This window comes from Engraulis encrasicolus, chromosome 9 (genome assembly GCF_034702125.1).
Source record: "Engraulis encrasicolus isolate BLACKSEA-1 chromosome 9, IST_EnEncr_1.0, whole genome shotgun sequence".
Taxonomy (NCBI): Eukaryota; Metazoa; Chordata; class Actinopteri; order Clupeiformes; family Engraulidae; genus Engraulis; species Engraulis encrasicolus.
The window spans coordinates 45,302,445-45,314,944 of NC_085865.1; the positions used below are offsets into that span (position 1 = coordinate 45,302,445).

General features: G+C 42.8%; 1 protein-coding gene across 4 annotated transcripts in view; it reads right to left on the reverse strand.

The window, feature by feature from the left end:
* Positions 1-12,500, reverse strand: part of slc12a7b (solute carrier family 12 member 7b) — a 117,968-nt gene that overhangs the window by 82,446 nt on the left and 23,022 nt on the right. The gene's annotated exons all lie outside the window — the stretch shown is intronic.

Here is a 12,500-nt window from a genome sequence, read left to right on the forward strand (position 1 = left end):
GTAGGCTATGAAACTGACCTTGAAAATGCCACAACTGTCTGCAACTCTACAATCACAACACTTGGGACTTAGGACATTTCCAGTGTAAATGTTATGTGTACAGAGAATGAAAATGTTGTCATTATCTGCTGAATGGGTATTCCATTAAAAGTCACCAAGGGCCAGTTTTTCAAATTCCCTCCAATGAAGGGGCTGAACATAGAATCTGTATAACTGCGAGCAGCACGGTGCCTGAGGTTAGGGTGCTAAATACGTGAATAGTTTTCCAGACAGAACAGATATTCGGTTCTCTATTTCTTAGTAGCTTTAGGATTATCTACATATGAGACTGTTTTAGATAAGATTTCACTCTCGTGAGAATGAATAGTAGAGATATCCTCAATCAGAAGTTTTAGTGATCGCAAATTATGCATGGCCACAGACAGCACACATATTTGTTTTCATTTTGTTGTGAACTTATGGGGGGCCAGAACCTGCCCACCCAAGGGCCGCATCTCGCCCCAGGGCCAACATTTGAATAGCCCTGATCTACTGGGTCCCCAGTGGCACACTGCACTAATACACATTGTCATATACCTACAGACATATTGTCCACAGAGACCCAGGTTTGAATCCGGCCTGGCAAATGCCCCAGCCTTTCCCCATCTCTTTCCCACTCTTGTCCGTTTTCCTCTCCACGCTCCTATCTACTTTGTAATAAAGGCACAATAGGCCCCAACAATTTAAAACAAAAAGTCATGGTTAAGTTGATGTCGGTTGAGGTTCAGAGTACAGCAAGTACAACAGGCAATACAGAGTACTCTACAGAACCTGTCATATTTCAGCAAACACTACAGAGATTGTGTGCCCTTTTCCTGAAATAAATGTCTGGTGGTTGTGACCACTCTGAATGTTTGTCTTTCTGTTACATGCTGATGTTGGACGGGGCAAAGGTCAATATTTGGCTATCAAAACAGGGGACACGGTTTGAGTTATTTCTTTCAATGGAATGATTTTATTGCTGAGCAAAGCAACAGGCAAATAACTGCACATAGATATGCAAGTCAATAATACTTGTTCTCTACTTTGTTCATCAATGATTCCTTTCACCTCTGATGACTTAAAGTGCATTAATTCCTACTGTATGCCATTGACTTATTATTATTCTTTTTTAATTGAACAGTGTAGTATAAGCTACTACTGCTGTTGCCAGACAGCTAGACTTGTGATATGACATTGAAGGTATGATTTGACCTTCACAAATTCTTACAGACCTTCTACTATATGTGACCCATGAAGGCTGATCAGCTGATCTGATGACACTGATGTGAGTCTGCAATGACACAATACAAGGGAAATCACAGCAATGATGTACATCAGTCTGTCAAACAAAGCTATCGCCAAATCATGACTCATGAGCAAGGCAATGCGGTTTCAAAATGTCTATACATGTTTGCAGGCATGCAAACAGGTCAGGGGTGAAAAAGGTGACAAGAGCGCGGCGCAGTGCACGCACGCAAACGCAGGTGCACACGTGTGTGTTGTGCGCAGTGGATGATCTTGTATAACAGTCTCAGACTAGGGGGGAGAGGATTTAGCTTAAAAAGCCTTTAAATGGTGAATTTTGAGCATACTGTAGTTATTAGCGACCAAGGGACAGTGAACATGAGAACTGCCAACCCTACTCCATGACTTAGCTGTCATGTCTGATGGGGGGTTGGGTAGATAGCTTGATAAAATAGGTTTTTATCAAGATAGAGCAGTGGTTCTCATAGTAAGTTTCCCCAACACCCCATTGACCTCATCAAAACCCTTAGTAGGCCTATTAAAAAATAAAATAGGCCAAAATGCCCCCAAATGACAATAAGCACCCCTCCTCTCATCAGTCTCCTAACACCCCCTCAACACTTGCCTGGTTGTCATCTCATGCCTATTTAATCATCATATTTCAGACAACTTGCAATAGGCTACAAAAAAAATCTTTGTCAAAGTTTGAATTAGCTACTGCAGTTTTACTCAAACTACTCAAATTTTAGCCTATTCACCTAGTATCTCTTTTAATGTCTTCCTGTAGAAAAATGAGTAGGAATAGGAACGCTCCAACTTTGACCTGGAAAAAAAGTATGTTTCACTAAATATCGTTCATTTTTTAAGGTCATTTAGATATAGGCCTACAAAGGAATCGGATTAAACAAAAACTTGGAATGATTTGGCCAACTATTGCAATTTGTCCTGTGTCAAACGCTAGACTGGCCCAGCCTTCTCTCTCCCTTCCCTCTGCCCGCAGCATATGCACGATGTTGCATGCCTCGCGTAGTCTACAGGCGCTTTTTTCACCTGTTTTTTTTATCCATATTTTTTACCCGGTAGCTACTTTAGACTTTTCCCCCCTAGCGCACTCTCCCGCTGAACTCTCCAAGTTGGATTCACTCGCGCAGAAATCAGATGTCCTTTGCATCGACTTTAACCGGAGAACAAGTAGGCCTACAGCGAACGGAAACTAAACTATTCTACTGTTAGCGTAAATGGACATTTCAAATCATTAACCGAAACAACAGAATAACAGGAACACGTGCGTGTAACCAAGCTTTCGGAGCTCTTATGAGAATACATTATTTTTCACGAGGGCAGGGAAGCTCCGGAGTCAAATTATCAGGCAAAACAACTAAACCAACTGTGAGGTGTGGGGTACCTGTTCACTAACCACGCAGACTTCCACGTTTAGAGCTAAATCCAAAGACGGCACATTTCAGGATTTGGGTAGGGGAAAATGGTCGGACACAACTCTCTATATTATAGAACTAAAAGACATTTGATATAACTACGCAGCCCAGCCGACCAGAAAACACCGGGTTTTGCGCTCTTTCCTTTCGAAGTATGAGGACTTAGATTGAGCTCGTTCTTGTTATTGGCTGTGCCGACAAACAGATACTGTGATTGGTCAAAAGTCATTGTCGGTGGTGGCATCTCTCCAGCAATTTGCCATTGAGCTGTATGACATTTTCTGCGGTATACATTTCAACTCGCTCGACACCCCCCCCAAATATTTTCTCCTCGGATCTGCGCGATTCACAGAAATGACCCATTTTTATTTCAAAACGGCGAATTTCGCCGAAAAGCGGCAAGTTTGCATGCCTGTGTTTGACCAGCCATTAAACACGAGTATGAAAATACTAATAACACAACATCTCAAGAGCCTCACAAATGGTGTATATCGTGGAACTCGTCACTGCGAATGCAAAACCTTCAGACTGACCTTGTGTCAAGGTCATCCACAGAATAGGTCTCGCGTGGTCTGGATGTTCTGGCAGTGTGGATTGCTAATTTAATTGAGGTTTCTTAGTAGGGAAAACCCTCTGGAAAGGTTATCATGTCTTCCAGGAAGTGCTGTGTAGAGAGATATGCTTGGTCACAGGCGATATGGAATGAGCAGCATGCCTTCAGCCTCAAAGAGGTGACAAATGGATCCTCTGGACTGAGGGGAATTGTCCACCAAACCACCTAATCCTATGATTTCTACTGGCCCATGCGAGGGTCAGTACTTACTCTTTTTTCAGATTTTATAAGAATATGGATGGATGGCCCTGCCGTGGCATAGCGATAAGACACTGGGTTACTACACCGGCGACCCGGGTACCCGGGTTCGATTGCGGCCCAGGTCATTTGCCAGTCCGTCCCTGTCTCTCTCTCCCCACTCGTTTCCTGTCTCTCTTCCACTGCAAGCCCTACAAAATATTTTTCAAAAAAAGAATATGGATGGATCAGAAATAGTTTGAGGATATTTAGCTGTCTTTTCAGTTACATATCACAAAGCGATGTGGTTATGGATTAAGATTTTGAGAATTTGTATCCACTGGGGTCTGGCAAATCTTTCTCTCTCTCCAATTCTGAAGGTGACACCCAATGAACCCAAACCGCACCTGGACACAACTGGTTCCTCCCATGAACAAATCTGACTAATGAATTAGAACTACACTCAGTTACAACACTCAGTTACAACTGCTGCACCCACACCCTGTACAGGTGCAACAATTGGTTTGAACCCCCATTAAATCCACCTGGAGCTTTATAGTACCAATCTCTTTTGACTCCAATATGACAAGCCAATATGCCAATGTATTGCCTACCGTATCCCATGTCTCTTATAAATGTGGCTGCAATAAGTCAGGCCTTATTACTGTATGCTAAACTGCAACAAGCAAATACACACTTCCTCTCGTAAGACTCACAATTTACAGGTCCCTACAAACCAGACACATGGATCAAAATGAAGAGTAGGTAGAATGCTAAACTAGTATTCCTCAAATCATTTGGTGCTCTTTGGAGGGTGCAATGTTCAAAAAAGATCAATGGATATTGCTTTGTGCAAAGTTGGCTGCTCCACACAGACCAGCTATAAATGCCTCAGGAAAACCAGATACAAACTGGCCAGATGGTTCCACAAGTAGCTGCATCAGATCTATGCCAGATCTCTGGAAGATTGGCACATCTTTTGTGGCAAAGGATATGCATGCCCACAGACAGTAGACTGAGCTAATGTCTGGCAGTGCTGGCAGCGTCCCAACAGCCCCCCAAATAGCTGGAAAACAATCAGTACCTGCTGACAATACAAGCATAGACAGGGGGCAAGGAATGTCATTCCTTATCGCTGATAAACCCAAAGAATTTCCAGCCAGCCAGAAACTGATTCAGGCTGTGGAGACAGCCTATTCTGGAGATAGAAGCCTGAAACAAAGGATGAACAACAGGCCACCACAGCAGCACATTACATAAGCTATCAGGGCTATATGTACTCCTCAGAAACACAGACAGGTCCCATTTAACCTGGGTAAAGAGTTCTGGCAGTTAAGTATTGAGACTGTCAGAGGGGACACCTTGGGCCTATTCAAAGTCCATGACAACACAAAAGCAGCCAGTCTGCTGAAACGTATCTTCCCACACGGGAGAGTCTATTTCATCCGATTCCGGACACAGCGGTACCACGCCACAATGCTGCTCCCAGAATAGCCAGAGCTGCTATTGGGATAGCATCCATCAGGCAGGGAGATAGGGTTACTAATGCATCCCGTCTTCCAGGGCCAAGGGGGTGCTCTGCTGGCCTGCCTTGCCTACCCATCACTCTGAAAGGCAGCCTTAAGGATAGGCTCCTCTGCTGCTACTCTGGAACTAAGCTAAAGGATCCTGACGCCTGTCAACTGTAAATTAGAAACATTCAGCTAATTTTTGTTCTTCTGTGGTGAAAACATTCTATCCAATTCTAAGTAAGGAGCAAATGACAATATTTATGACTCTAAACATTTGGAATGTCCAGAAAGTGACTCTTTATCGATGATCGTTAACACATTTGTATGTAGCCTTGGCTACTTGCCTGTGCATCTCTTGTGGTTCCATAAATCAGCATACTGTACACTGAAATGAAAAAATAAAAAAAATGGAGAAACAGATTTTTTTCCCCCTCCTAAATGCAGTTCATACCTCTGTTTACTCTGATTAAATCCCTGTCTGCTAAATAGGACAACACGAGAAAACCCTGAAAACACAAATGTGCCCTTTGTAATCACAGGTCCTGAGCAGACAGACTAACAACAGACGCCAGGCTTTTGGCTTGTGTGTTTTAGAAAGCTGATTAGTTAAGAGATGTTTGCTCGGGGTTGATTGATGTGTTCAGAGTGACTGTTTTGCTGGATTAAGATTGTATTAACAGCAAACAAAAGGAAAAAAAACGAAAGTGTTGCAAAAAGGGAAGGAGGGGAATCCACATGGGAGAGAAATCAAATAAAGGTCATGACACTGTGAACCTGTAGGCTTTAAGGAGTTTTTGTTCTAGGGTTAGGGTTAGGGGGTTTACTCAAATGACCGTGATTTCACAACTGCTAAATGCCCTTGGGTTGCCCTCTAGCCCCTCCACCCAATCAGAATGACACCACGATCAATCATCATGGGAGGCAGGCTGCAAAGATGATAAATGAATAATGAACTGCATTCATTTAGCATTTTCGTATGCTGTGCTTGGCAGTGTACTCAACAAACTTCAAATGTCATGTGTGCATAGGCAGGCTTAGCATCAACGCATTAACACATAGCCTACTAGTCGACACTGCAAATGCAAGGCAACAAGCAGCACGCCTGGCCCTGCCGGGGCCTAACGGTAGGGCACTGGGTTACTACGCCGGTGACCCGGATTTGATTCCGGTCCGGGTCATTTGCCAATCCTTCCCCATCTCTCTCTCTCACTCACTTCCTGTCACCATCTCCAACTGTCCTATCAAATAAAGGGTAAAAAGCCCTAACAAATATACAGTATGTACTATATTTAAAAAAAACGCAGCACGCCTGAAAGAGGCCAGAACCTTCGTGTGTGCGATACTTTCATCCTTCTAGGATATTTAAACAAAACAAAACAAACAGCTGCAATCTGTCACAGCGATTGCTAAGTACAAGAACACACACGAAACATGAGTCTGTGTTTAACCAATCACACACATGAGCAGGCTGCAGCCATGACAACGGCCTCTAGGGAGCAGTGTGTGGGGACCGAATGCTCAGTGGTACCTCACTCTGTAAAATATAAAGCAAGTTTTGTAAGCAGAACTTACAAAATCTAGTGTTGGGCTGCTTCATTCATTTTTTATGATTTTATTCTTGTGAGAATTCAGTTAAGGAGTGACGGGAAATGAATGGGGAGATTGCTGGTGTAGCAGCCCAGTGGCGTAGCAGCACAGTGCCCTAGCATTAGAACCGCAGTAGGGCCTTACCTTAGCAAGTTGACGACATGTTACTGTTGCTATTTGACATTTCCACAACATACTATTTCAGGTTTGACCAGCTTACAAAGGTCAGGTACTCACAAACTCACAAACATTTGCAAGTTTAAACCATGCTTGAGACCTGCTGGTGGCAGTCAATGGATTTGAGCCTGTGATGCTGCATGTTACCTAAGCCGCAAGGCCATGACGTAAACACACACGTTTATTTCCCATCACAAAATCAGTTCTCGTCCAAACACCACACTGTACCTTTTTGGCTCATCTCTGAAATATTAAAATAGTTTAGAGAATAGGTGCACTGGTTGAATGAAAAGGAGTGCAATCTAATTACAGGGATTAAAGCAAAAAAAAGTCATCTGACTGAACTTTTTTGCCGGTTAGGCACCCGATCGAGTATCACTCCGTAACCCTACGAAAACCAATGTAGCCAGACTCTGCCCTCATAACGAAACATACACTGGTTTTATGCAAGGAATGGTGCCAGAGCCAGCACTAGGCATAGGTAGACAGGGCAGTCGCCAAGAGCAGAATAGGCCTATGTCTTGAGGGCAGCAGTAATACCAAAAAGTGCCACAAAATCAGAACTTCAACCAACATAAAACTTTACACTTCACAATAACAATGAATATTCATTATACACTCAGTAAGCCTATATATTCCCTCAGTATGAATGTACCTGTAGGTACTAGATCAGATGTGCTCAATCAGATGTAGGCCTACAATGCTATGTTTACAGATGCCAATTTCTAAATACAAGAAAAAGGAAAGAGGGAAAGGGGACAGGCCTAGGCCACCAGATTGACTGGAACTGGCCGAGAATGGAGGGATAATGGATATATCAGACTGCAAACATTGAACTGCAATTTGGGGCATGTTTTGGTTATTTCCTCTTATTTCTACCCATTGTTTATGAATTGTTCACAACATTATGCAGAATGGATTCACAATGAGTGTTGCTTCAAAATGGTCTAGCTGATATCACAGAATTATTGACTTGGAATTGCAATGCGTTGATACAGTGATCCCATTATGGTTTTTTTTGTAGTAGTAGTATATTTTGTCTTTCCCATCAGAATGGGCAACACTGTTCTGGTGAAAGCACTGGTGCGCATTGCTTGCAGTATTTCTGACATTTAAAAAATAATGCACTGGTCATAGCAATCAGAGGGAGAAAACTAGTTGGTTATTTTGTATGATTTTCACTATTCATCCTGTTACAGATAACTTGACGTTGACGTTTACAAACAGGGTGCGGTAGTCTACCTCTTGTGTTCTACCGTTTTGAAAACCTATGGCTACCGGTACGTTTTTGCTTCTCGATGTGCGGTGACAGGCACACGCTTATCAGTTATTTAAAAAACGTCCCCGATTCCTACACGCACCCGTGTTCTCTCCTACAAGCTGACACGACACAAGCAGACACGACACAGTCACAGACATACGTCTATCGAAAGTAACACACTTTCCCAAGCTTGTCGCGTAACTTTCCACTCGAATCAAGGCAAATCACCCACCTATCAGTCTAGAGTGCGCAAATAACTGAACTCAAACGAAGCGTATAGTCCGAGAAGATGGGCACAGACGTTGAGCCACTCAAAAACAAGCACACACACAACTGTTGCTGCACACTATTCCAGTTAGCAAAAATATCGACAACAACAAAGTTAATATGCTATGATTACAGGTTAGACTGTAAATTGTCAGAAAGACAACTAGAGCTAGTTCTACACGTAGCCAGTCAAACGCGCTAAACTTTGAGGATGAAACGCATGGTATTACGCACGGTATATCCTAGCTAGCTGCCAATGATAGCCGTCCCATTGGGGCTATGAATAATGTTAGTAAAAGTCACAATGCTTAAAAGGAAAACCCTTCATGAAAAGGATATCATGCGCAGTCGAAGTAAACTATTCTTTTTTTCTAACTATCCACCACGGCAGGTGCAATGATAATGGAAACGTGTCCTACCTTCTTCCAGCTATGCATTCCATGCATATGCATTATTATTAGCCCATATTGGAATATCAGTCCAACTCGTTTAATGATGGTCATTGCACTTTAAAGACATAGTATTACACTTATTTTCTTTTCTGCCATCAGCAACAATGTTGGCTATTTGTTGTTTTAATCTCTCGCGCTGCCCCGCAACTGATTTGTTGACCGCTCGTGAACTTTTTTTTTTTTGGAACACGGAAGACGATGGCTCAAAACTACTGAGTGAATCTGTTCTATGACACCACCGGTGGTGGCGTGTATAACTATATCCGTACACCAAACACACCTTTCCTCCCCTTCTCATGACCAGGAGTGCTCTCGATTTGAGTTCAGTTGGAAAGTAAAAATTGTAAATTAATTGACATGAATTATAAGGACGGAAATCCGTCCAAACGAAAATCCAGTTGACGGAAATCCGTCATAGCGACGGAAAACTTTAATCCCTGTTATTATCACTTTATTTCACATCGAAAGTGGCCCAACTGTGGTGACAGAGATATGAAACATGATTGGCTAGCTACAGCAGAGAGGAGGATGGGTGACTGTATGCAGATCATATGGGTGTGGATTTTGGGGGAGGTATGCAAGTGATAAGTGTGTACGTAGGCCTGCCTGCATGTGTGAGAGACTGACAGAGTGAAGGACAGAGAGTGAGGGAGACAGAGAAAAAGACATCATGAGAGATGCCGTGAGAAAGAGAAAGACATTCCTGCTGACTGGGAGATAACTAATGATGGGTGGCAGCTGAGAATGCAAACAGAGGAATTCAGAGAATCATTGACTCTATAAAATGCTTAATCAGATCAATTGTGAGTCTGGATGTCTCTCCCTCTCTTTTGCAGCCGCAGAGACACAGACACAGACACAGACACAGACACAGACAATTTCACAAACGTGCCCACACCGAAACAATCCCTAACCTTAACCTGTCCGTGAGGAAATGGTTTTTTTACTTTTACCAGTAACAAAAAAAATTGATTTATGGGGCCCGGAATGTGGGCCCAACAAAGTACCATATTCTCCATGTTACTGCCTTGGTGGGGATACCTGGCGCATACACACACACACACACACACACACACACACACACACACACACACACACACACACACACACACACACACACACACACACACACACACACACACACACACACACACACACACACACACACACACACACGATCTGACAGCAACAACAACAGCATAAAAAACACCAACAGCCAATCAGCATCTAGTTTTAAGGCCAGCAGAGGGGGGGGGGGTATTTTAGAGAGTACAGAGGGCCAACACACTTACACAGCACTAGACACTGCATTAGTGCAAGGTTACATTAGATTATTATTACATTAAATGTAATGGTCCTTCTGGGGAGTGGCTGGGAGGCCAATGAGATGCAAAAACTATCTGACCATGAGTGAAAACTAATACTCGAGAATCAGTCCATCAGTCAACCCACTAGTAGTCTATATGTGACAAAAAACAATGAATATAGCTACAACCTTAAAATCTCATCCAATGTACACATGCATTGGAAGTATTGCTGAATGCAGTCCTATGTATTTCCGCCAATGTATAAAAGAGTTAGTATTTCAGGTATAGGCCTTAGCATGCAGTATTAGCAGGTATTAGTATAACAGGGTATACCGCGGTAACCGTCCCCTATGAAGATTATATCATTGTTCAAACACTGACCACAACGATCATTGCCACCACAGTGGCTTCAGAGAATCCAGTTTCAACAAATGGATCATAACTTGGTTAAACTGTGTTCCTTACAATACATTACAGGTTGATGAAGTATCATGACATCATTTTACCCATTTACTTCCAAGTGAATGACCTAGTAATAGCTGTAATTTTCCATAAGCTATAGGCTGCCTGTTGGGTGTGCCACTAAGCAGCTTGTTGATAGTTTTCACAATAGAACACAGTGATATAAAATTTCCATCCAAGCTACTGGTCAACCTCCACAAAAAAATAGCACACTGCTGCCCCCAGCTGGCATGGTTGGTAACTGCGGTTTCTGAAAGCAGAGTAACTGGGGACTACTGCTGCACAATGCAAACCATTTTTTCGTCCAAAACCCCTGAGGATATTTTAACAAACATGACCCAATATATATGTATATAAAACTGCCCTTTAACTGGGCATGAAGGGGTGGTTCTATAGCAGAGTTGAGCAAAGATGTGTCTACTTCAGTCTCTAATAAATACATCAGAGCATCACAGGGACACATAAATATGACTTGAAGCACTCAGAGAGTGCAACTGCAAACCTCTGCCAAGGCCATGGGGTCATTGATGCCAAACATCTACACACTGTGGAATCCTATCTATGCCTATAATATAACTTTTAAAAAATCCCTGATCACCACCACAATTGAATCATTTGTTCCTTTTGTTATTTCCAACAACATCAAAATCCATCCATAACTTTTTGAGTTAATCTATGGTGAAACAAAATATTCAGCTGATGCTTAAAACACATTAAATCTAACAGTGTAACTCCTAAGTAGTGGCAGTACTTTTCCCGAATGTAAAAACAAGCCCTCCTTCATCGTGCCGTTTTCCATGACATTTCCATGCCATTTAACAGGTGGAAAATTCCACTTTATTTCTGCCCGAATAACATCTGACAACACTGCAATTTTTTAAAGGGCCGGCGTGAGAATGCAACAACATCTGGGATGGCCCGCGGTGTGGCAAGAGAGCCCTTTCATGACGACATTTACTAAGATCTGCTTTCAACAATTTCCTGTTAGGGCTTTCTGTTCCCCAAACAAGACTCAAAGGAGTGACTGTCTGGACGACTGGTCATTACAGGACAAATAAATACTCATAACCAACTCCAAAACCTGCTACAACTGGTTAGAAGTGCTGCTGGATGTTTTGGGGTTTTTATTATACTGTAACCTTTATTTTACCAGGAAAATACTTTTACAAGGGCGTCCTGTCCAAGTGCGGCACAAGTTACAAAACTCAGTTGCATTTAAATAACAAATCAAGTAAAACGATAACAAATCAATTAACATATAACAGCTCTGGGTAAACTACTGACTCTGGTGATTACAGTGAGGTTGCTGTCATGTCTGTGGAATATCTATGCATAGTAATACAAACATAAGAATTTGCGTAAATGAGGTGACAAATCACAGTAATTCACTGTAAAAATGAATTTCCTCCAGTGCACTCATACACCGTATTGTAAACAAATCATGTACTCTTGAAGTGTGATGGGGGCAATGGGGATGTTAAGTTGTATTAATAAACTATATTGTGAAGTAAGTGCAGAGTGTAGGTGCGGTGGGCAAGCACTCTTCGGAGGCGCATAACCTAATTTCCGAGAAATACGATAGATGAGTGAGTCCAGTGTTTACTTGCGTTTACTCTACTCTCAACGCTGCAAAGGGGCCAGGCCAGACAGGAGGACGTTATCCAAGGTCTCCATGCCGTCTCAGGGTTGTCTCCTGTGGCATGGCTAGCATTGCAGAAGGCCTGGCAAACATCACTATTCTTGGCAGCTAGGGGGAGGGGAGTGGGGAGAGTTGAGGGGGGTCCAGGTCTCAGAGCATATCAGTCGGGGTCATTAGGTCCTCTCTTCCGTGCAGTGGTGATTTGTGTGGGTTTTTTTGGCATGTGGGGCAGCCGGGGTGTGAGATGGTAGGGGTGGTTGATGGGAATGGGGTGGGGCAGGGGGGTATGGGACTGCAGGAGTGGTTCAATCAATCAATCAATCAATCAATCAATCAATCAAATCA